General features: G+C 41.6%; 1 protein-coding gene across 1 annotated transcript in view; it reads left to right on the forward strand.

The window, feature by feature from the left end:
- The window catches only part of LOC128299367 (protein slit), a 75444-nt gene that overhangs the window by 15340 nt on the left and 33695 nt on the right, over positions 1-26409 (forward strand). The gene's annotated exons all lie outside the window — the stretch shown is intronic.

The raw sequence follows: 26409 nt of genomic DNA on the forward strand, positions 1-26409 counted from the left end.
GTCGTCTCACGCAAATCTCATTCGTTAAAGTCTTACAGCCCATAGAGCTTATCACTGTAGCGTCTCCACCATTATTATTACAGACATTTAATACTCTTAAGTCGTAAAACAAATATTTTCGGTAATATATTTTATCTTTTGTAAAATCTTTCTTTATTTTCTTCTTTTTTATCTTTTTTATCTTGTCTTTGCTGCGCAGTGCCTTTTATAATGCGAGAAATCGTGTTTGAAAAAATCAATCTGCTATCACAACTTTGAAACTGGAAAAGAATTTCTCAACGGCACCATTTCCCTTCCAATCTGCGGGATTATATTTTCTACTCGTGAATGTGGCTTCTAAACGCCTTGCTCAAATTTGCCTTCTTGATGGTTAGCTAGGTAGTTAACACAAAAGAAAGAAAAGACCCCTTTCAATATTTGTCCCAAGGAACAGGCATAAGCACAAAGAAAAGCGATAGCGGAACCATTTTAAATGCAAACCCATCCTCAAAGCGAACGCGACGCCCGATGTCGACAGCCTGTATTGGATCCAATCTCGAATGAAAATGATTTTCATACGCGTCAATAGAAATTTGGGGGGCCGGTATATGGGGTGTGAATTTGGCAAAAGTTGTCCTTCGGGGAGTAGCAAATTATGAAACACTGGGGAAAACTGGCCCCTCTACGGTTCCCCGAACAGTCCGGATGTGTGGAGAAAATTGAAAATAACTTTCACACACCCACACATACAGCTACCAACAGCAGCAAATGCATATGGCCTTTTATGTTTGTTCCTATGCTGACAAATCAAGCGTAGAGAAGTTTATGGTTCCAGTTTTTCCTTTTCTCCCGTACCCGCTGCTTTCAACTTTTCTTCCGGGTTTTGCTCGTCAACCATCCATGGACGATTTCTGAATCGGAAAATAAAGCGAATTCAAAAAAAGAAAAACTTTTACTTCGGCCCCCAAGCGATAGCGGTAAGATGGGTTTCCGATCAGCAATGCAGCTTGTATATTCCGTTCTATGGTTCGATCTGCCCGATACAGTGAGGTTCCCCAGTAAGGCATCGGGAAGCTACGGTGAATTATGTGTGAGCGTGTTTTCGTTCGTATAAATATTTACGAAACGAACCCGTGCCGCTATACCGCATTGTGGGTAGCCCTTTACTTTACAAAATCTCACCCTCCGAACTATTATCGTCCAGAAACTATTCCAGAATCGGATACAAAAGATAGGAAATGTATCACACTCTCTGGCATGGTGGTTTCTCCCCGGCTGGCATTCTGAAATATTTGCATTACTTTTTGGGGACCACACTTTCCTCTGCGTGTTATTGTCCTCCATTGATTATGCTTTTGTTGTGTGCGTTTGTTGTTTCTAAAGCCGTTCGAAGTTTCCCGAAGGGAAGGTGGGTGGGGGGCATTCGATCTTACTCAAAGCTAAATGTCCGGCGGATGTTTTTGTTTTCCGGAAGTGTCACCACTCTATCCCTTCGCCAGCCGGTCAGCACGAGGCTTGCATCGTTCAGATGGTAAAGTTTCGTACTTTTAGGCTTGTTGACAGTTGGAAACATAGTTTCCCTATCCCCGGGAAAACTCCATCCTATTGGCATTGTTCCCGCCTGGGCGTAGGTTACGATGGAAGTGATTTTTGGGGAAAACCCTCGCTCCGGCAAAGTGGCTGCATACCGCCAAGTTTTCGAAGCGCACCAAAACCAAGTGCTGGGCAAACAAAGTTTTGTTTAGAATTTGATAATGTGACCACTAGGTTGGAGGGTTACTACTTTTACCACACTAGCCAGTGAAGCTCGGGACAATAAATCAGTGCTTCGCACCGTCAAAAGTGACAAACTAAGTTTAATAGAAAACTATCTCTACAACTAAACGAACAGCAGCACTCCAGTTTCTTCCAGGATGCTATAAGACCACATTTCGGTGTCCTGGTAAAACTTTATTTTAGCAAAACTTTTAATAAAACAAATTACTAATAGCAATAGCTATTGTGGGCTTAAAACAATGACATTTACTGCCAATATTTTTGTTTCTACTTTTGTCCTCCGTCATTAAAGTGTATGTGGCATTTTTGAAACAATAAGTTGCTTTATCGTCGCTCCTGAGCGCAGACATTCACAGTTAATTCTTATTTATCGTTTGAATATTCATTTCGTTTACATCTTTTTCTACCAGCGATTGTTCGGCGGTAAACTCTTGCACTAACACCATTTTTAAAAAGGGGTGTTTTTTTTCCTCCACCACCATCATACTATTTTTACATGCCTCAGGCCACAGAAAAAGGTCTTCCTTTTCTTGCAAGCGTTTGTCCAAAAAGCCATTCAAGATGTTGTAAAAATTCTAAATACACCATTACCATAATTAGGGCTTTCCGTCTGAGCGCTTCAAGGAACGCAATCCTTTTTTTTTTCTTTGTCAACCTATTCTTTGAAAACAAACGATAGAGTAAAAAGGACACACGGATACACACAAGTTATCTTGTTGGAACTTGTAACGAGATTGTTTTTTGGCTTAATTTTTTCTTCAAATTCGGGAGTTGGTGAGTTCAATGGTGTGGAAGACATTTGCATCCTTATTGTTGGTTAAACATACACCGGACGATTTGCTGAACAATGAAATTTGCAGTCTCTACCTATCGATTGGCTACGGTAATAGAAGAATCGTTTGAAAATTTGAAGAAAGACATTACATAAATGACTGCAAAAAGTTGTAAAAGGAAAATTTAATATACGTCAGGGAGTCTTCCTTGGTATTCTCCCGTTTGAATACGTTCAAATTGTTCTACCTGTCGCTCATTTTAATTTTAATTAAACGAAATTTTATATACCAAAATGAATTAAGTACGGTTAGTTATTTAGTGTGCTATCTATGTCTCAACGTTTTTTTCTCAATTAATAGAAAGTTCTTAAATAACTTATATTAACGCTTTTGTGTAACTTTGCCCGCGGTTTATAAATATCCTGCAGAAGTTATTAAACTTTCATGAATTACCACTCGAACATCAACTCGTTAGAGAAGGTTGGCGTTACAGGGCGCGTTTTAAAGGGAAGTACTCACCACAGGCTTTTTTTTGTGTTGCAAACCTTCCGAGCTGACTAACCGAGACAATATATAGTGTACTTACGTAAAACAACAATCGCAAAACTCGCCCAACGACCGATTGTCGCGATAGAAAGGCAACACGATACGACCAGCCTATTGGGGAGGACTTTCTCGTACCTTCAAGTTTGGTCGTTCGCCGTGCATACTGGCCGGGTCTAGATAATCCGGTCCGGCAAATGGTGAACCTCAGCTGCAGCCATTTCGGTAAAGCTAACAGACCACGTGCGTCGTACGTTTGCTCGGCGATTAGATGGGAAGAGACCGGTGTATAAATTTATGAAAACGACAGCCCCGTTGGCGGGGTCTCCGATGTATATCATATAATTAATAGGGAGCCACGACGACCCAACGCCAGCGCTGCGATTGTCCTATGGTATGGTGTTGTTTCGTGTGTTTTTTTTGTTGTTGCGTCAAGCTTTGCGTCGTACCTCATAGCATGCGGCGTACATAGTTGCACGAGTTTAGTTAAAACGACGTTCAGCCGAAGAACCAGCCACACAGCCATCTATGCGGCTGTGGAGCGTGGGGTAGCAAAAGGAAAAAAAACACGCGGCAATATAGGCTTACACACTTATTCGCGAATGAAACCATTGCGATGTGCTATCAGAACGATACCCTAGACCAGAACGGCATCCAGGGATTGGTCGCAGGCGTAGGTACGCACCAGCAGACCTATGAAATTTTATTTATACGCATTTAAGCAAGCGCCTGCTGGAAACGGTTTCGGAGGCGCCCTATCCGACAGGTGCCATGAAAATTTTATTGTTATTGCCTATTCGTTACAAACGAGCGACCAGTTAATAACGCCATTTTGGTTTCCTTCCTCAAATGTAAATTGGGTCTTTGCCGGCAAATCTGAATGGAATAATAATGATGCGTTTTTTTTTTGCGATTTGTGTCATAATTCTTGCAGAGACAGACAGGATTTGTGGTAAAGACATAATATGCAATCGTACAAATCCTGAATGCATCACCTGCTACCTACCGACTTAAAGACAATTTCCGTGCACAATTATATCTCACAATTTCTTACTGCCCAACACTCCTACCCCCATCATCGTTTCGCGATTGGATAACTTTTTTAAGCTACCGGTAATAAAAGTCTGCTGGGCGCAAAATTACCCACGGCACAAACATTTCTGATCACAGATTACGAAAGCAATAAATCGCTCAAACATCTTCGCACTAGCGTGCCAACGTCACCCTTCCAGCGTGCAGCCAGCAAACAAACCAGCAAGTCACCTTTTCGGCATGATGTTGCCGTTCTACTAATAATTCACGCCAACGTCGCCGATCGGAAGGAAATAAGCTTCAGATTTCGCCAGACACTGAACACCCAGCTAGAGAGAGAGAGAGTGAGAAGGTGGATAGTCTTCGCGCCCACCGCCCCGTACCATTCCCAACCCGCTGGCCATTTATTTTAATTCAATTAATTTTTCCTATCAGATAACCGATAGCCATGCCCGGGCAGCGCGCGCTACCTTCCCAAGATTTTTCCATTTGCGCGCTCGCCCTGGACTTGCCCATCATTTTTTACACGCCCCAGCAATCAGTGGAGAAAAATCGTGCCAAGATTTTTCATGATATAATGTCGGCCCGCACCGGTACCGACATTGGAGATGAGATGGTCCGGGCACGGCGTCACCGTTGCTGCAAAACATCGTTTCCTGGGCTGTGGATGGTGCGCGCGCTCGCGCTACGTCGAAGCGCGACCAAGAAAATGATTCGCTTTCCTTGCGGCATTCCATTTCATGCTCATTATTCGTTCATTTTCATTCCGATGGCAAATCGTTCTTTCATTTTCCCATAACTTGTGCTTCCTGCCGGCCGAGCGCAAAAAAGGATGGTGGAATGTTCAGCACACTACAGTCTCATTTTCAGCTCTCTAATTTTCGTCGTTTGCCGTGTGAAACATGAGACCGGCGTTTTGCTTCGGAAATAACTCTAGCAGCAATGGGAAAAGAAGCAAAACGTTTTGGAAGAATAATAAGCTCGGTGGAATGGTGAACGCAGTACAGCTACCATAAATCACGAATAAATCAACGCTGTGAATGTTAATAAATCGTGAAAATATTGATCCAAATTGTTATTGCGTTCGGGCAGCGATTCTGCACGGTGGGTAAAATTCTCACCCCATATTCAGAACACCTGTTAGGAAGAGACTCACTTCTTAGTACGAACGATATGTCGCATTCTGCAGCATAAATCCGATTGATGGCAAAAGAAATGCGAAAGGGTTCTTACCTTTCCGAAGATACGCTGAAGCACTTCGAATACCTGCAGAACACAGCAAAGATTCCTGGAGAAAGGTGTATTGAATTACGTTTTTCTGTGATCCTTTTTCGTTGCGGAAGTATGCGAGCTTAATCTAATACCATCGTCACGCTTCCTACCTGCAGTATTTTGATCGGTAATAAATCATGTTACAAACAACAAATTGCCATCATGGGTAAGTGGGTTCGTACCTAGACGTATCTGTTACTAAAAGCAATCAATAACTCGATCAAGCAGTGAAGATAAATACAATCGTTTGGCAAACTCCAAATAAGACCATCAGTTTATGTTTTTTTTCAGTATGAGTTCTTTTGTATTCATCTTTTTTTTTTTTGAACATTTGTTCACTTAGATGTAATAAAATATTACTTTAGTAATTATATTTGTACTTGTTTTGAGATTAAGAAAATTTACTCAATCACTGTAGTGTTCCACAACATGAAATTTGACTATTATAATCATGCTTGTGTTCTCCTAGAGTGGACGTTCCAAACACTTTTCCGCTAAGAAATTGCACTCTCGAAGGGAACATGAATTGATTACTGCAGGTATTTATATCATAAGGAACTGCTGCAATGTTCCTAACCCAAGACATCAACATATTTTTTTTTCGAGAAGGTGCAAAATATAGCACCTTAGTTTATCTTTTCATTCCTACATTCCGGGGTTTTCCACCTACTGTGCTTCACATCTTTCACACGTCGAAGTCAACGGACTACGAGAGAAATAAAAAAACATCCCTATATTTTCCCATTTCTATATTTTCCCCATCCCGTGGTAAAGGATCGGAAAGAAGTATTTTTTTGCAGCGTTCCTTAACCCAGAAGTTCTTTTTATTTTCTGAGGTTCTACAGAATACATAAGCCCCCGTTTTTGGAAAAATGGTTTGTTTCTATTTTACTCAGCTCAGCTCAGTAAAGTAGTCATTTAAGCGCTATACTTTTCGTTACCATCCTTTTCCGCTGCAAGCGATCCTCTAGGCAGAGGCCGTTGTAAATAACTTCCTTGACTGTAAGAAAATTGTTTGAAAAATTTGTAAACGTATACATTCCCCTTTCATGCTTTCGAGGGCGTTAGAAATAGGAGGTTATGTCCCGGAGCGATCTTAAAAGACGAAAGAAGCTTCATGAATTTCTTATGCCTTCAGCAAACCTTCTTATTGTATACGTTTTTATGGGTTAAACTTTTTCAGCAACAACCTAAGGCATGTCTTCGCGAAGGAAAAGTAGTTAAACGTGCTACCTACATTTTGCTTGTTGTGCTGGGATTTCTTTAAAGTAGTTCACATCAAAACTAGTCCATGCGGAAATATGTTAAAGTGTAACATTGCGTAAGAAAGTTTTCCTTATAACAAAACGGCTTTCATTTCCTGCTATCGTTGATGTATGTACTATGCAAACATGAGAAATGAATCAAATGGTTGACGCTAATCTGAGGATTTGTTTATAAATCTGTGCAAAAACAAGAATTTTCCATACTGTGTACACACGGTGCCCACCAGATGCTACTTGAAGTCATCCGCAAAATCAAACCCTTTTGTCGGGAAAGTGATCCTTTTTTCCAGCAGAGAAGCCTTTTTCCCACAAACACTTGGGGCCTCAGCCTAGTACCACGGCTTGTCCGTGTGCGATAAAAGGACAGACATGAAGGCCAAATGGGGTATAGGTAACTTTCTCGGTTTATCGATATTCGGGGAGAAAAAAAAAATCTCGATATTGAAGTATTCCGGCCAGCAATCAAATTACATCAGCTTATTTAGCCTCCCTGTCCTGTGTCCGGTACGGATCCGTTGGTCCTCTCCATCCAACAACTTATGCTACGTCAATCTTTCCGCTTTTATTTCCTTCCGTTTTCGGAAGACAAGCTCGATAAACGGAGGTATTATTGATCCGACATCAATGGATCTCCTAATTCTTCAATCGAGCTCCGTGATTGCTCTCCAGACGTCTTAGCAGCCAATCTTGGTCGGATTGCTTATGCTCAGCAAAGATTTTTCGTCTCCTCTTCCCTATTTGTTTGGTGCTGTCTTCAACTTTTCGGAAGATTTGGTTGGTCTTGCGTGCCTGTTTGCGCAGCAGTATGTTTGGTGGTGCGTTTTTCGCTATGCTCCTCTGTTTATGACGACTTTAGTGATGAACATCAACCACATCCGCTGGGTTGGGTTGGGCGAGCACGATCGGTTTAATGCTTAGCTATTGTTGCGGTTGAAATCATGTGGTTTTATCGAACGATGTGTCGCTTTGACAATGATTGATTTGATGGTTGTCCGTCAAAAATCGGTTTATCAAATCTACGCGGAAAATTAGTGTTACGGTGTGTGTACTTTTTGTTAAATTGGAACAATGTTTATGCTGCATAAAGCAAAATATTTATTTTGTATTTCGTTGGTGACACTTAACGCAACCAAATTATCACCACACGGTGCTAGAGAACAACTTTTCTTAGAACTCATTTTTGATCGAATGAAAAATGTCCAAAAATAGAGCAGGAAATACGATACGTTTCGAATTACAATGGACCAAGATGGAAGGGACAGTTTCCCATGCAGACCCTATAATCCACAAGAATAAAGAAGTACCGATGCACGTCAAACTGCCTTAGGCAGGCTTATGCATCTTCATTCTTCCGCCGGCTGTTCACGAAATGGAACGTTCATAACTTAAGTCTCCCTTTCAAACTAGCTTGGAGAATCCTTAAAAATGACTCTCCCAGTGAGGCAATTGCAGACGAATCGTATATTTAACTGGTGACTCAGATGCAACCTGATATTTTTACCTAAGTTATTCAAATCGTTCCTTTCCAAAGTGGTGAGATATGTCAAGCATACCGGATACCTGAATTTTGGAACAGTAAGATTTAAGCTGGTGACAAATTAACATCAACTTGCTGCTTTGAAATAATCACAAGACGGTCTGTGGTCTAAAGCATCAAATTTCTTTAATAACTCACTTTAATAGCACTGGAATAATGTAGCATTCTTTGCAGCAAGTCTGCTCAGTCTGTCTTCAGAGAGCAAAGCTTTCCAATCCTCATGAAACACTCTTTTGTTATCATTAAGTTAGTACTGAGGCTATTGTGTGGAAAATCGCTTTTCCCACACCATCCCATCGATCGGAACAGTCATCATTGTCGCTTTATTATCACCACAAAACGTAACATATAATCGCACACAATGGTGTTGAAAAGGATCTATGTCGAGTCGTGGTAACGCCTCGGAATGATTATTATTCTAATCAGCAGTAACGACAAACAGTTCAACGTACTATCTTGCGCTCGCATCAGACGACAATAAAATCGATGGAGCAGTGCTTGTACGAATTGTAATGGCAACAGTGGATGGAATTATTCTAGCTACCATCCATTTCGAGCGTTGTAAGTGTTAGTGCTTTGTTTGTGCAATTTTATCTGTAATATTAATTAAAAAAAAATGATTGAATGTTTTTTATTGCACTAATTTTCCAACTTGAAATAAAATAAATGAAATAAAAAAAAAGCTTTAAAATTACTCGCAATATATTAAACAATCTAAAGTAAAATTTCACTAATATTTCAAAACTCAATAACTACACCCTTACCCCTAAAGAATTGAATGACCTATCATCCAAAGCATCTAGGGCTTCGTGTGGCAACGTTTGCTAAACCGCATCATGATCTAGTACCGTTTCAGTACAACCTGTATCGTGCATGCGGGCCCAGTGTTCGCCCTACGGTAGATGCACCTTATCAGGAGACAATATTTCAATGCAACTCGTACAATGACAGCATGCAATAAAGAGACCACCATCACGTGTGTACATGCCGATGCAAGAGGCCATCGTGTTTGTCACAACAGTTGCACTGCCAAAACCAGTAGATGGTACCAACGGGATATGTTTGTACGGGTGGGTGAAACAATAGGTTTCCATATATCAATATTTGCATAATATTGCTGTGAAAATTTGAACTGGACTTGTTGGACAAGGGAGGTCATTTGCTCGAATGCATAGGTCACTCGTTCAAGATTTTCGCTATGATGCTGTGTAAAACATTGTTCGTATAATTGTCAAGGAATCATCGTTAGAGGGACAGTCCTTGTGCCAGGAAATAGTATTCCCGTTTTTCCATACCACCAAGCATAACTGTTTGAAGTAAAGAAGCTCTCTATTTGCTAATGAACGACTTGCCCATCCCTTTGGAATTCGAATAATGTGTCTGAATAGATATCTTTCCTCGGTAGCATGAGTCGCACGATTCCACAGTTTGTTGATCGGCAATTGTGAATATGCATAATATAATGAAATTCTTCCCTACTTTTCAACTCCGCCAACGCCCTCTCAATATCCGATCGATCGTTTCCCATCCCTTTATCGGGCCCTTCCCATCGCGTGTTTGCTGTTTTCCGCATCGGTAAATAATTATGAACCGATTAGAGATCAGCATTACGCATCGACCGGGTGTGCTGCTGCATCCACAATGATTGCTCATTTCGATTGCTTATCGGATGCAGTCTAACCGCAAATATGATGGCGGTTTTGTGCTTCGATAAATAGATGCATTCAACTGCACCGGTTCAAAAACGATACTGACCCAAAATGTTTGTCCGGTTTTCCGTCCCAGCTCACACTGCACACAGGAAAGGGTGTGAATGTTGACCGATGGTAGCCCACCGTCATTTAAATTACGGTTACCAATATTTGCTAATCGATTCACCGGTTAAAGGAAAACCACGTAATGCAGTTTGTTACGCTGAATGTGAGTTGCATTTTAAACACTGCACGAACAATTAATCATCGATTCCCGGTGTACATAACTGCATGAACTGAAGTCATTTACTGGTCAGTCAACTATAACAACAATGCAGTAATAAAAGTGTATTTCTATTCCATCCCTAGATTAATTAAATTAATGAAATTCATCATTTTAACGCACTTTTTTTCTTTTCTCTCCGTAGGTAAGTTTCACCAGACAATAATATTTCCACTGGTTGTGTGTAAGTATTAAATGTGAGCCATTCTAGCATTAGACATTCGTTTTAAAAACGAATGAATTTGCATATAGATTGTAAACAGTTTCGTCTCAATAACATTTTCGTCTAGTTGACAAATAAAGTATTTAAATTTCTATCTGCCATCTAATTGCAAATAAATTTGCATAAGGAATGCAATTGTTGGTGGCGCACTATTCGCTGGGGAGAATAACCATTAATGTGATTAAAGGATTTTCTTCGTTGTCCACATTCCATCTTTCTTCGCACCTAATGGCACATCGACGGAGGACATCAACCCTAAATTGAACCGATAAGTCACTGTACAGCTTAATCAAGTCAAGTATCATCATTACAGACTAGAGGAGGACTAAAACCATGCTAGTTAATGTTGGTTCTGCTGCTGCTGCTGCTGCTGCGTGGTTTCACACTGCATAATGTCCGCGGTCTACTCTCACAATCACGCGCATGCAAATTGGAACACGCTAAATGGATGAAGCCCTTTAAATGGTGCTTTCCACGGGGCAATCAACTCGTTCGATTGGCAAAGAAATACACACACACAGGAGGTATCAGATTTACGATAACATAAACCCATTGAGAAGTTTTATCAAGCAGCGATGCTATTGGCTCCAGCACAGCGTTTACCTTCCACTCCACCCCCGATTGGAGAGGATGAACAAGGGGACATACTTGTCGTCTCTGCTCCTTCTGGTGCGGAGTAAATCCTTTAACTCGAGACGACTGCTGATAGAGGCGAACAATCGATAAAGATTCAACACGGCGATAGGAACGACGACACCACCGTGCTAGCTTCTGCCACAGAGTCATTGAGCCTTCAACAGCATCTCGGAAGATGTGTGTGTTTTTTTTTGCCTTTTGCCATCGGAAAAAGGGCTGAACGCTGTTTAAACAAAGTGGATCAATTTCATATTCAGCTGGCAGTCATTCCCAGCGGGAGTAATAGTGCTGATGGCAATTGCATGATTGAACGATACCCCGCTGTTACGAACTCCGTTCGAAGCTCGATTGGATTGAGCTAGATCCTGGGAAATTGTAACATTTTTAAAAGTTATAGCCACCATCCTACCACGCAAAGCCATTTCCATACGTTCCAATTTCCGCTTGATACTCTCTCTCTCGCAGTACGTGGTACGGTGCTGGCTGACATTATGCTGTTAAATATTCCATTCACGCAAGTACCGGTCGTTCGAGTCGAACACTTCGAAAGAAGAGCATCAATGTCCTGTTGTGTACGTTCTGGTACAGCCGATACGGAAAAGATGGCGCGCAATGATAGATGAACTAATATTTTACTCTTCTGCCAGGAGCTCATCGATCTCCGAAGGTAATTTTTCGAACGAGGACATCCTTGTCCGTTCGTTTAGGCACGGCAATGAATATCGTTGTACTGGAATAAATTTTCAGTTGCAATACCAAGTTTGTATGACTCAGAAGCGTACAAAACGAAAAATGTAAAACATTATTGCTCGGAACTTGTTCGGAAGGTATCAAATGACAAGAACACCTTGCTTGTGTCATGCTATTGTGTATCAGATGGACGCGTTATTCTCCCTTTTACTAAATCAACTGATGTCTCCAGAGAGCCATGTAAAAATTTGCATTGTGTAAATTATTGATGGCAGAAGAGAGATGGCTTTAATGTTGGTTACGGTTTAGATAACCCAATATAAAAAGACATACTAACGTAATACTTCTGAAGCCGTTTTGAATTTTGTCCCAAGTAGATCTCGTCGGAGGAACATTTTTGTCAAAAGTCTTGACAGGAACAAATGTCGACCCCTTTTGCCGCAAGATTTGTTTGACATCATTCATTGAAGTAATCGGACGATTTCCGCTCCCAAACAAAGGATAAAACGCTTCCGTTTCGGTCGATAGCGTTCTGTTTGTTCGGGAAATAGTTGACGTCCTCTCAAAAAGCACTCCCTGTCATCATCTCACATGTGAAAATCGTCGCTCGATCTAAGAGTGTGGTGAAAATTGAAGGGAAACAGACGACGATAGTTCCACGACATCCACGACAAGTGGATTGCCATTCTAAAGTACCTCGTCCAACCATTGATGTCACTTATCGTGATGCTGTGCCAAATCGATGATGATTTGTCATGGTTCCTGAGCTTGGTGAAAAACACACGTCTCGAGTTGACAGCAAATGTGAGGACTTATAAGACCAAGTGGCATCCGAATCCCTATCACGCAATGAGTTTACAATCATGTTTAATCAGCTTACACCCTTCGCTGTGCACAGATGTTCTTGCGTCTGCGGAAACCACAGACATGCAACTTCTGGCTGTTTGTTTTTCTCTCAAGGGTGTCATAGTGCTTCAGAGGTAGTAAAGGTCGGTTGCGCATAAAGAAAACTGGATTGATAGTACACTTGCTATAAAGCTTGTTTAGAGAAACATTTAAGCAATTGTGTTGCAGTTTTAAGACTCTTTATTTTATTTAATCCGACCTTTTAGGAAGAACTTTTAACAGAATAACTTCCAATACTTACAGTTCTCGATCTAAACATTGCAGTGATGAATGATACTTTACAGACGACCTGATAGAATACAAAGTTGGTAGTGTTTCGTAGCTTGTGTGACATATGATCTCCACCAATTCAACGGTACCAGCTCCGTAACGCAACGAGTGTTGAACACGAAAGCCTAATTACTTTCTAAATCGATCTGATGAATGATCTTCATCCGGTCCATATTCAACTGATGCGTCGTTCGCTTCAGACGACGCACATGCTGCAGCGCGATGGTATCATCCGGGCCGGTTGTCTATTTCTTGATTAAGGTCCAACCATAGCAAAGTCCAGACCGAGTTCCCAAGCAGGAGACCCCGTTGCACAACGCTACCACCGTAGACACAAGACGGTGGTTTCGAGATATTTACGATCCGAGCGGCCCCAAATCAACCACATGGACCAGAAAACATGTTTCCTTCAGCATATAGCGCAATGTGTTGTGAATAAAAATCAACGAACCTCGGACTATCTTGCACAGTGGGAGGCCATCTTTGGGGGTTTATGGAGGTTTTTTTTCACAATCTTTTCGCTTTAACATTGTTTTCTGTCAGTAAAATAAAATATCCAACATCCATGATATTTGGGGCTTTTTTTATTGCCGATCACAATGTAATTCGCTGCTGGAATTGCACCGTTCATTCCGATTTCATATTGTTACCACTTTGTTTTAATCCGTTCACGGGGCTTCGTTCGGAACGCGAGGTAAATAGTAATTAAAAACCAACTCTTCACAAATGAAAACAATCGGCCAATATACTCACCATCAAACTACATTTAATGGATGGCTGTGCACATGTTGGTTTTATTGATATTAAATAGGCTAAAACAGCTCCATTTTATCAGCTAATAAAACCCATGCTTGACCACATGTTTGCTGCACGTCGGGGAATGGGTTTAATGGTCGTAATTAATTGAAACAATCATAAATTTATGTTACCCGTTAGCTGCAGCAGAAAATAATAAAAAAACATATTCCCTCATGATGGTGAAACCTTGGCTTTTTCCAGAAGGGTTTATAATGTTGTACTCCAGAATAATTGCAAAACGGCAACCAGAGAAACATCGTTCGCATACGCACTCTCTATCATGATTCATGATCGATGTCGGTGATGAACCGAGATTGAGGTCAACCTTAAGGCGGAACATGACAGTCCCGGATCAATCTTTCAAGCAATCGCCCATCGTTCCAAGCATCGATCGTCCGTCGTGTCTATCGGCACATAAAATGTGGACTGTCCGACAGTTATGTGTCGTAGTGCTACCACAACGCCAGTGCACACTTGAGAACCCTTTCGCTCGGGAACGATCGAGCCACCCATCGAGACACCATGATCGCCTAAGCCCACTGAAATTCCGTATTACGATGAAGCGCAACGTAAACCTACACCCTTCGACGAGCACCCAACAGTCGCCGAAGTGGTGCATTTGGAACCGTACAATGTTTTGGTTTTCTACACACTGCACGCGCAGGATGCGAAGAGATCACACGAGTCAGTTAATTATCGGGGAAATATATTTCATTCATAAAATTTAATTAACACAATAAATTAGGGACGAGACGGAACATGGCGTGGAATATCGCATACCGCAACGAAGCCTCCCATCGTCACGTGTTTGGAAGTGCGCAATGAAAATTATGTTTATTTCACATAAATCTACCACACACCGCTGGTGCTTTCTCTTTTCCCTTCTGCTAAGACCACTAAGACTGATTGTGTCGGCCGGGGTTGAGGGAAGTTGAAGTCGGCGGGTAGATGGCTTCTGGTCTTTTTTATTTCTCACAACATTCCCGTTCTGCTGCCGCATTTATTTTGGATGCAGGCGAAACAAAAGAATGCTCCTCTAATGCACTTCAATCGGAACCGGGTGAAATTTGTTGGGTTGTTTCAATTAATTGCATTTTAAAATGTGGCCAGTTATGGAAATATTCAAAACATTCCCATTGGTCGAAGGTTGGTCGGACTCATAATTGTAGAAAACTTGTCACCACTTTCGAAACTAATAAAGTACAAAACTCATGAATGTGCGGAGTATTTAGGAGAATTTTATTTAACATGGACAAAATGAAGACAAAATTATAAGTCAAACGAAATATAACGAAATAAGTAAATCTTCCATCGGAACTTCACTTCACTTCTTCCGTCACAGTAAAAGTAACGACAGACACAATCGTAAACTCTGCGCACAGAAGATGGTTACATAAAACATTCATCAGAGGCGTTGGAGTAAAATGTAAAGCTCATGTCAGGTTCGCATGTCACCTGTGCGTGGAAGCAACCCCATCACCCAAACCAGACCGAAAAGAGCAATAATCGAAACATCCACTTGGTACTGCCGGGACTCCACAGCCACCGCATGTGTCCAAAGCAACTCAATTAATCATACATCGCTACGCGGTTTCTTACATTCGTCGCAATCTATCCATTTGCCGCTGGCCACATTTAACCGGGATAACGATCCGCCCTTTGCACCATCGCTCATACCCCGTCCGACACAACTGGTGGAGGAAAATAAAACAACAACACATTCGTAAAGCCATAAACATTATCGAAGATCCCACCGGGATACCAATCGGTCGTTCAATTGCCAGCGACGCCTGATTGCCAGAAGGCGTAAAATGTCGACCGCCATTCGCGCTATTCCGCGATGGGGGTTTTGTGACGGCATGGAAGGATGATGATACATACATCCGATGCAGTGTGCGCTGTACGGCACTATCTCAATCGATCACTTTGACTGCCACACGATGGCGCAGTCATGACGCCTTAACCTGACACTAAAGCCCCACACGCTTGGGACGCATCTCCATCGGTTACGGAGTTCGTGTCCCTTCGGGGTCTTTTTCGTTCTACAGCGAGTTGTCGTGATTTGATAGGCTTCCCTTCGAACGGTGTGTGTGTGAAACGTACGGAAACGCGCTTCATCAACGGCTACCGAACTTGTCGCAGTACAGACTGAAGTGATCGACTGTAAAACGTTGCCGCGAGTGATTGTAAATCGATTAGAGTGCGAGCCACTTAATGGCTTCTGTGTTGCACAATAATACAATGGAAGCCCTTTAATGTTGAGTCCATATTGCGCCTGTTGGTGTGAACGTTATTTGCATACATCACACAATAAAGACATATTTTCCAAGACAAAGTGTTTCAATGTTGTGTAGAACACACGAAAAATATTTCATTAAACAAAAAAGATTTATATTTAATGAACTTGTGATCGATATTTTCCACATTACTCCCTTCTCTCTTCCCTGCCCTTCCTACTCCCTTTAATTAACTCCTACGTTCACCACTGCGTTTGAATCGTTCGATTAGCATTTATTTTCACACTTCCATCTCACTTTCTAACTGATTGTCAGCATTGCGACACGATTGAAACTTTCTTAACAACCTCGCAGTTAAGATAACTTCGTCAAAGTTTTCTACCACACAATGAACTAAACTCTGGAAAATTGACGTAGACATTATCGTTAGGATTGAATTGGTGGAATATTGTAAAAGGGGTGAAAATCATAATCCTAGAGGATTTGGTTAATGTAAATGACACCAAACAGATGGATGATTTTTATGGCGTCTACTCCTTTCATGGATCGAGCGATGCCTATACATATGACACCAATAAACCGACTTCGTATTGACTTCTGTAACAACACATCGCCAAAAGAGAGTTTTATTCCATGCTCCCAATATGGCAAATCTTTGTTTAGTGAACATTTTCATGTTTGTCTACAAAAGACACATCCTTTTGTGGAGGTGTCATTTATCATCGCGTTTGCTCTACATCTCCCGTCACTAGTAGTAGCCCACACACCTCCCCCGGATGTGGCCGCACCCATTATGTAAATTACGTTTCAAACAAAGTGCTTCTTCGATGCGTGCATGCTTACTAGGCCTGTCGCCTGTTTGGACACTTATGCGATAAGATTAATGATCTCGATCGATAATTTATGCACACGGGATGCAACTCACGGGCCCTTGGTTTGGAGTCGATTGAACGAAGTTTAGCCAACGATGTCCTTCCTCTCACTCCTCTCACATCAAAGCCTGGTCGTTTTGGAACGTTGTCAAACATCGGAAATGTTGGTAATTGTGTGTCTAATATATTCAAATCAAGCGAAATGAGAAGAAATTGAGGACAGGTTGTATCGATTCAGAACGCACCACCGTTGCCCATGTAACGCCCATGTGTTGGCTGGTGCTCGTCGCTTGGGCCGTCTCGGTTGGATATTAATGTCGAAATTCAACAAATTTATGCTAAGCAAGACAACCGCCCTGCTAACGCGGTCCATACTCGCTCATTTGCTGACGTTCAGACACACCGGAAGGTATTAATTAGTCACAGTACGATTATTTTTGTCGACCTGCACACGGCATGAGATTTGGTCCCGCAAACGCCCTTCGTTTAAATTGCAGGGGGGAAATTTTTCCACTGCACTGCACACTTCTTTTTTGGGAATTCGTAGGGGATCTCCGTTTAGACACAGCCGCAAGTATGTCAAGTTCTAATGAGACGAAACCCCACATTAAAAGACTGTTATGAACAAATGTCGCGTGGTGTGGGATAGGAGAAAAGGGACAGTAAAATCGGTCAACCGTAGTTTTCGTTATGAACTTCAATTCCGTTCAACCGTTTGATACTTCTAGATAGGGACGAAATGATGGAGAGTCGAATGAAATCTCTCTCGGAATATTAAACTGCAGCCTATTGGGGGTGTTCGGTCACAAGTACTTTGATTTAAATCACAATGTGAGCAGTTGCTGACGGTCAATTGCATCTACATAATAAAATAAAATTTGTACAAGTTGGGAGAATACAGAAGAGTTTACAGATGTAACTTATAAAGATGAACAATACACAAACCATATCATATAAAATTTTATATAAAAATTAACTGCAAACATCACTCTTCATAGCATGCGCTGACAAAAGTTTTGGAGTAATCAAAATTCTATTGCGATTAATATTTATAACCACAGGTCGGTAACATCAAAATCTTCAAAATCTCTATATAGTTAAAAATCACATTTAGTCTACAACCCTTATGTACTGGAATGATTAAAACTCTAGGTGACATTTCTTTAAATTACACTCACTGTGGAAGGAGCTGTGTAATAACGCCTTTTATTGGATGATGACACATCTTCCCTTCTGTTATGTCTACGCAATGACAGATGTCATAACTGACATTGCGGTTAAATCGTGAGTTTTAGGGTGGAACACATAATGCTCCTCTTTGCTTAGGGTTGATGGCTGCACAAATCTGTCCCATTTCTTATACCACAAGATGCGTGAATCAATCCGTTAAACCCATGAAAGATGTCAACCGTGGTGGCCACGTTAATAAACACTGCGAAAATCTGTTCTCCACGGAACAATCATAGACGCTGAAAAGATGTAACCCCAGACGTTTGAGTTTATTAAAAATTAGTCTGTTAAACCTTATCCTTCCTTATAACTACAAGAAAACTGAACATCTTGCACCAGATGTGACTCGAGCATTCGTTATTAACAGACATCATTGGCAACGAAAACTTAGTGAGTAAGTGTCAAAACAACGGTGTAAGATTTTCCCATTTTAACATTTCAGAAGGAAAACTGAAAGGGAAATGCGAAGAAAGTAGGACGTCGTAATGCCTCCTTCCCTAACCAGACGCACTTTGGTGGATAAAGCTACATTGCTGCATGGTGTTACTTATCTTGCTTGCCTGCTACCTTCAAAAGAATATTCCACCAAAAGTATGTCACTCTTGCTAGGGTGCCAACTTTATTGTCCTTTTTCTCACTTCGCCCTCGTGTGAGGTGTAAAAAGGGCAAACTGTTATGTTGCATCATTCGCACATGGTGTTTCATTTAATTTGGGAACCATTACACACCGCATTATTCGTGTCCTTTTTATGGCAGAAACTAGGGGTATCCTCACAGGCTTTCAGCTTTCATTTGTGTTATAGCATCACAACCAAATGCGAAGCATCGTTCTTTAACGTTCCGTTTCTTTCTTGAAATTTGTGCTAAAAACAAAGACATCTCGTACAAAAATCCCTAGGAGAAATGAGATACAAGGACACTGTCCCGGTGGAGGAATTTATCCTTCCTGCTCCCTACGGTATATTGTTTCCCTTAGGAGGCACATAACACTCGCGCATTACTTTGTCCAATCGTTCCCCCTAAATTGGAGGTGACAAGTTCCGTAACGCCATGTTTGGGGGGTGAGATGCAGGAAACCCCTCGTTATTTTTCCGACTTTTCCATCATTAATTCCTCCTTTACTGGCAGTATCTTGTCCGGCTGGCATAAGCATAACATTTTATTTTGTTCAGCTGATCATTGTTTGTAAAGATTGAGGTCATGTAGCTAAAATAATACAGGAACATAGAGTTACATTTTGGAAAATTATTCGTTGACCAGTGCGTTAACGTGCATAATATTGAACATAATAGTATGGATCATTTAAGTAATCATTCAATTAAAAAAGTTTGCAAAATGCACTCAAGAATGAAGATCCTAAAATTTCCTTGGCATAAAAATGCAATACATTGCATATCCACTTTTGTTTTCCATCCTTACGATACGCCTTGGGCCACAGCATTAAAACTGTTATTTCGCGCTGAAGCAAGGCATTGGTGCAAGATTATTACATAAAAAGAGCCAAGATTTCAGTCACGATCACTTTAAGACAAACATAAACCTCATTGCCAAGACAGCGTTTCAGATCGGAACTCGAAATTGCAACATACTGCACCGTACTACGGAGTGAATAATTCTGCATCGTAGCAGTCTGTTTCCTAAGCAATCAACTCTTGCAGAAACAGGTTTTTTTCGATCGCAGACATTCTTTTCGATTCAGGAATTACGAATGGGAAGCGAAAGATCCGCAAAAATTGAACCAATGTTTTGACCGGTTCAAGCAGAGATGGCGATGGACGACGTTAAATTGCCTTGTCGAACGTGGCGTACGAGACCTCGCGTTCTATGCTTGACCTCAGCAATTGGGCTGGATCGAGACACCGTTGACCTACCAATAATATCATCCCCAGCACTGCATATTGGTGTTATTGAAGGTCTTGGCAATTACTCATTCGTTCCCGTCAAATCGATCTCCTTCCTTGAACTGGGAAAAGGTCGGAGAGCGGTGTGAAAGCAACACAATCCCATGACATTCTTGCATAACAAAGATACCGTTAAAAACCCTAATATCAGTTTCAAAATTCACCCAAAACCGAGGTATCAATATTTTGTTGTCGAATGTTCTGATCTGAATGAAGTGGAGTCGGCTTATAATATATTTAAATGATTTTGAATAGCAACCTTACTGGGCACGAATTATCTTACCAGTCCCATCAAAACACCGATCGTATATCAGATCGTTAAAGATCACGCATGCTCTCGATGCACTGCCACCACAGGGACCATTTTATAACATCTATCAGCTAGCCATCAACCCTAAATAATCGTTCATCACCAGAGCATGCGGTTGATTTCGAAACATTCAGTCCGATTTTTACGAGATCCAAATGAACCGTAACGAGATCGGTAGGGCCGACAAGATTACAAGGGTTAAGTCGGCGATCTTCCTAGTAGGTAGCCTGCATTCCATCCGATCCGATAAGAATTGGGAATATTTGTGTACCTTATGGATGACCTAGAAATTGGATATTATTTATCAGTTTTTCAGGTACTTGCACAACGAAAATATGTTATCAATCCGTTATGATTTTGAAAGTTATTTTACAAAGTATTTGCTTTCAAAACTACACGTAAAATAGAACGCATTATAATTAAAACTTGAATCTTTGGACTGAGAGATCAATTGAAACATTTTCAACCTTCCTTATACTGGAATTGGATTGGAATTAGTCTAAGCTCGTCCCCCCAAGCTGTTAAACAATTCGTGTCAACCAATTTGTTTAAACTTTCACCCTAATCGCATACCAGGCATCATATCGAGCGGTCAGAGTTGTGTTCGTACGTTTTTACCTATTCCGTGCTCGCGTTGGCTCTTCCACACTGGATAAGCCAACGCCGTGATCACAAACACTCTGATTTGCTTTCGCGATGCCATTTTCAAGTTGTTCAATTGTTTATTGTTCGTTTCTGGAGAGATGGGATCGAGTGGAAAAACAGATCCAACTTTAGCCAAAGAAATGCGGACCTCAAGCGCCGTTAAACGACCACCGCGGGTGTTGGAGAGTTCAGGATAGGATTTCCGTACGGTGGACAACTCACCCCAACCTAAGCGACCTCCTCTAACCGAACGGACCTACCGGAGTCCAATAATAGTTCACAATAACGAACTAACACTCAGCTACGTAGAAAAGATACCATCTTTCGTCCAGGAACGTTGCTCGCTCTGTTCCCTGTTCGGAACTCCAATAAGGGCTTCGAAGCCCGAAGAGTCCATCGTTTGGTCGTGTGCGTCGTGCCCTTCTTATGGTCAAGCGGGTTCAGTTCAGACCTCCAAGTCAAATGTGTCGAATTGGAACAAAGACACAATCCCACTGTCCCAGTCCAGCTGCAACACTCGCGTTCAACCAGTTCGTGACTCGTGATTCGGCCCATTGCCCGAAACAAGCGATAGTGATATTCGATTCCACCCCATTCGAACCCGTGCCACCGAGGCGTCGGCCTGATGGTGGTGGTGATGTTGTTGGCCATTTCTCAAATTTATTGACCAACCTTCCCTTGTGCCAATAAGCCCTAGCTCTGCTTGGCAAGCCATGAGTAAGTACTTCCCTATTGGACCACCGATAAGCGCCCGTGTTCGGACCCGGCTGGCTGAGAAGCTCCAATGCCACTTCATGCTCGGGATCTGCACGTCATGCAAATAATCGGCGACCGTTGATCGGTGGAAGTGGAAAGTTAAGTTATTTTATTTGAACAACCTTCTAGGGCATGGTACGAATGCTTCGTTGCATCCGCGAGAGGGCGTGAAAGACTCCTCGAAAATGGGCAAGGAAGTGGCCATTGTTCAATGCGCGCTATTAGAACGGTTATTGTTACCATCATAGCCATTATTATTATTTTTTATCATCATCTCAGTGATTGTGATTGTTATTACTATTATTACTGCCCGCCAGCTAGTGTGATTGCAGTGCAGCGATGAATAATTTATATGAAATTGAGCAGTTTTCCTTCGCTGGAGGTTCGGACTGCGTAGATAACCCTTTGCATTACACCACATTGTATGCAATGGACGAACCGATTGAAGATCCATTCCGCGTGTGGTTTGATGCAAATACATTGGGGACTATACATTCTCCAGATCCCTGTTAAACTCAGAGCCCTGTGGGAATGAAGAATTGCAGAGAAACTTTAATGGCGTTTGGGGTCAAAGGTATATCTGTTGGTGTATCGGACATTGTATGATATCAGAAAAGTTACAGTCTGATAAAAACTTGAGAAAAATGTTGCAATTGGCATTGCATTTTGCGATAGAGGATGCTCTCTTAATTAAGCTACAACTAAATGTAATAGACTTCTTTATTTAAGCTTCGAGTTTGGCATCTCCAGAAGAATGGCTTCACAGGTATAAATTCATCACTACTTCAACAAGACATGTGCGTGCAGAGCATTATGATATGATTTATGTTACATCCAATAATACCTTTCACGTACACATGTACGCTCTGTCGCTTCAAACCACTCCGCTTAGACAGAACGTTCTGACCAGAGGCTTGAAATGAAATCAATTTCAACGCAACGTGTGGCAACTGCAGGCGAACGACTTGATGCATTACATCCGACGCAATAAATTACAATTACGCGAAACAATTAAACGCGTGAAGTAGGCGGACCATTTCTTACCGGCCTCGCGCAATGGCGTATAAAGTGTCCTGCGTGTGCTTCATGCACACTGCAACTGCGTTATTATCAAACATAACGTTAAAATTGATAAGCTACGATTAAATTTACTTTATGTCGTTTTCGAGGGTGTGTATCAGAGGTGTTGAAAATCGCTCGCCTGCTGTCCCGGGCTCGATGGACCACAGAAGATGGTTAATTAATTTTCCGCTCTCCGTACCAGCATCTGTACCAGCGGCGAAACAAACCTGACCTTCATCACTGTGGACTGCAGGAGTACGCCAACATCGCGAAGTAGGCGTGCATTCCGATGTCAAGCTGGTGGTGTCGTCCATTTGCTCTGCTTCCAACGCTATGCACGCAATCTGCACTTAGCATTTCTGCTTCGTTGCTCACCATCCAAAGCATCATCATCAGCATCATCGTCATCACAAGCGTGGTCATGATCGTGATGAAATCTGGTCACCACTCAGCCACACTTTAGATGTCTGTAGCACTCGCCACGAATCGCATCGCGATCATCTTCACGACTCAAAACAACATAACAGTGATTGCCGTCGAACGCAGTTGCTCTCGAAGGGGCATGAGAATGGAGCTCAAGAAATCGGACGGGGCCAACGTACAAATGCTTAAGACACTGCAAAAACCCGTAGCCAACAGAGTCAACAGGTTAATTTAAATGTCGTGTATGAATATTTTATAGCATTCAATTAATCTTGCTCTCGTTGGGTTTCACCGTTCGCGAATTGCAGTCCAACCAGCTGCACTGTTTCGGTGTTAGAATCTACCCGTGGGGCACAAACACTTATTCAAGAAACGATTTTGCGGTGTTTATTGCCGGCAGCTCATCGCGCGTTGTGTTGTGGTTTCGTTTGCATAAATCACCATAATAATTTTTACACCACCGGCACCATGCGGCCTCCAAGGGTAGCTCAAATTTGCCGGTAGCTTTGTGACTAGAAGTTCTCGAGTCCATTCGGGTTAGACAGCTTGTTTTCAGTTCGATTTCGTAAATCCAGTGCGCCGTCCATAGCATAGCAAGCCATCAACCCATCCGTCTTCTTCACGGTCACGCTTATCTATGATTTCCCTCAGCGCCTAGAATCGTCAGCCATCAATCATTTCTTCCTCGAAATGTACCTTTATGGACTGTATCGGATTGCCGAAATGAGTAGCTCAGTGCTGAAGAATCTTGCCGAAAGAAACCAACGCACATTTCACAACTCGCCCTACTGCAACCTACTTTTACTGTCCGATAGTGTGATTTTCATCGATTTACAGTCAAAAGGGTCAGAAGGTGCAGAAAGAAAGCCGGACAAGCGAAACAACCGGAGCTAATCACGAAATTGAAATACTCCTTAACCCCTACAACTCCGCTTCGACCGACCAATGACCAAAAATTCGCTACGAACAGCCGTCATTTATCCACCGGATCAACGGATAAGCTTTAAAGCGTTAAAACTAATCATCATTATGTTGCCCCACAGTGGAAATTGTCTGCTCCAGCCTCCCGTTTTGCGTTCATTCAGAGGCTGCCGATTTGATCGAGAGCCGGTCACGGTGGATAAATGGTTGCCCATTAGCTGTCAGAATTGGTGTTTAATATTTGCTCATTTTTCAGGTCAACTTGTGCTGGTCAAAAAACGATTTCCATTATTCGGTAGGAAGGGATCCGTAGCCCGTGGGGTTTATGTTTTGAGTGATATATCCACATAATCCACAATATTCCACACTTCACTGAAATCCTATCATTCTGTTGAAGTGAGTCAGGTTTATTGGGAAGTTTGCAAGATATGATTTGCAGTACAAAAAAAGGAGCTTTTAAAATGTTTTTAACATGAAAACATAAAAAGGTCCTTCATTGATTGATCAGCAAAATAAACTCATGTAGAGCGATATGTTAACCTCACTTCTGGTTAATTTCAATTATCGTTGCTGCTCCGTTTTTAAATTCGTTAAATATTATCAACAACAAGAGGCATGCATACACGATTAGCCCTCACTTATGCAATCCGCTATGGTTGTTTGGGGGACGCCCTCTCAAGCTCAAGTGGGAAAACGTGTGTATATTTAGCATAAGTGATCTCAATACGTTCACCGTTGCAATTGGAGCGCAAAATGGTTCTGAATGCCAGAAGAATCTCAAAAACGTTTTTTTTCCAAGCTGTATCCCACTCAAGACAACAATGTGCAAAACAGGCTGGAGGCTAGCAATACGACAGCGAGGATTGCTCAGTGCAAGATTTTCATTTCCGATGAGCATTGTCCGGAGTGATGGTAATGCGATGATGATGATTTTCTCCAAAAAAATGTAATTGAGTCGTTAAAGTAATGAGGCCACTTAACCTACAATCGAAACCGACAAAATCACCGTTGGGTCGAGGATACTTTGGGCAGGAATCAAAGCCAACTTTCTCTGCGTATGCTCTCTGTGTTGGATGCGTATACTTATCTGAATATCGTTATTGCCAGTTTGCGTTGGAACAACATTTTGTTCTGAAAAAGGCATTACGTCGGAATTTTTTACGATGTGCCTCACTAGAAGTGATGATTCTGTTCTTGAAAATTTCTTCAATTCAGACCTAATTCTCTTCCCGAGTGAAGCTAAAGAAGGTGTGGAAAAGTCAGAATTAAAAAGTTTTCCTAATTTTGTTCTTTAACTGTGTTCAATAATGATTCAAATACCATTCTTATCAATGACTATTGCAGAAAATTTTGATCATTTCTTCGTATGGTCAACCTTTTATAAGAAATTAAATTGAAATGTGATGTGAGATGTCGTTATAAAAACGAGACATGAATCCGTATTCCAGTTGTAAACATCTTATCCGGCGAAATACGTGAACACCCGGATGCTACCGGAATTCATTACAAACATCAACTCAACTGTCCGGTCTCGAGCGCTTGGGCGAAACCAGTTTGAATTAAACACGAAAAGTAACGCCATATAAGGCTCGCATTGTCAAGTTCCCCGATCTTCTCGGTTGTGTCTTCCGCGAAAGATTTCGCTACCGAGGGGATGTAGTTAATTAATGCTGTAGCAATTTTTATGTCTCAGTTTCAGCATCGAAGACGGCGCATCCGTTATCGTGCAGACGGACGGGCCCTCGAGGACAGTCGTTTGTTAGAAATGAGTTTAACAAATTTGTTGCCATGAATCTTTCGCACGAGAAGAATTGCATAGACACGTAGGTGAGAGAGAAGCTGATGTTTATGTGATTTGTGTTAAAAGCAAAATGATAAACTAGATTGAGTGAAGAGCTTCCCATGGGGTTGTTTCGTCTCGTGGAAGTAAATGAAGTGGAATAAGTTCATCCATGACTGACGTTAATGGATGTCTTGCAAACGATTGCGCGTGGATACTGACTATTGTATGAAAATATTATGCTAATCGTCTACTCGATAAGCTCATACGTTATTACATCGATATTGAATGTCATTGGTAATTCGTTCCCCTCTTATCATATTTTATCCCAATTCGATCGGACTCAAAATATTACAGCATGGTAACGATCGTAAGTGGGTGCAAACAGTAGCAGTAACAATTCATACGTTAAAAATAATGAGGATCGCAAAGGTTCGTTGGATTGTATCACCAATTCTATTGTGAATCGTGACAATGATATTTCAAAAAGAACAGAATGAAAACTAACAAAAACAAATGGGAATTGATACCAATTCCAAGATCAAGAACGAAAAATCAAGGCCAAAACATGTCTGGAGCAGCAACAAACCTCTCACGA

The sequence above is a fragment of the Anopheles moucheti genome, chromosome 2, assembly GCF_943734755.1.
Source record: "Anopheles moucheti chromosome 2, idAnoMoucSN_F20_07, whole genome shotgun sequence".
NCBI classification, from domain to species: domain Eukaryota; kingdom Metazoa; phylum Arthropoda; class Insecta; order Diptera; family Culicidae; genus Anopheles; species Anopheles moucheti.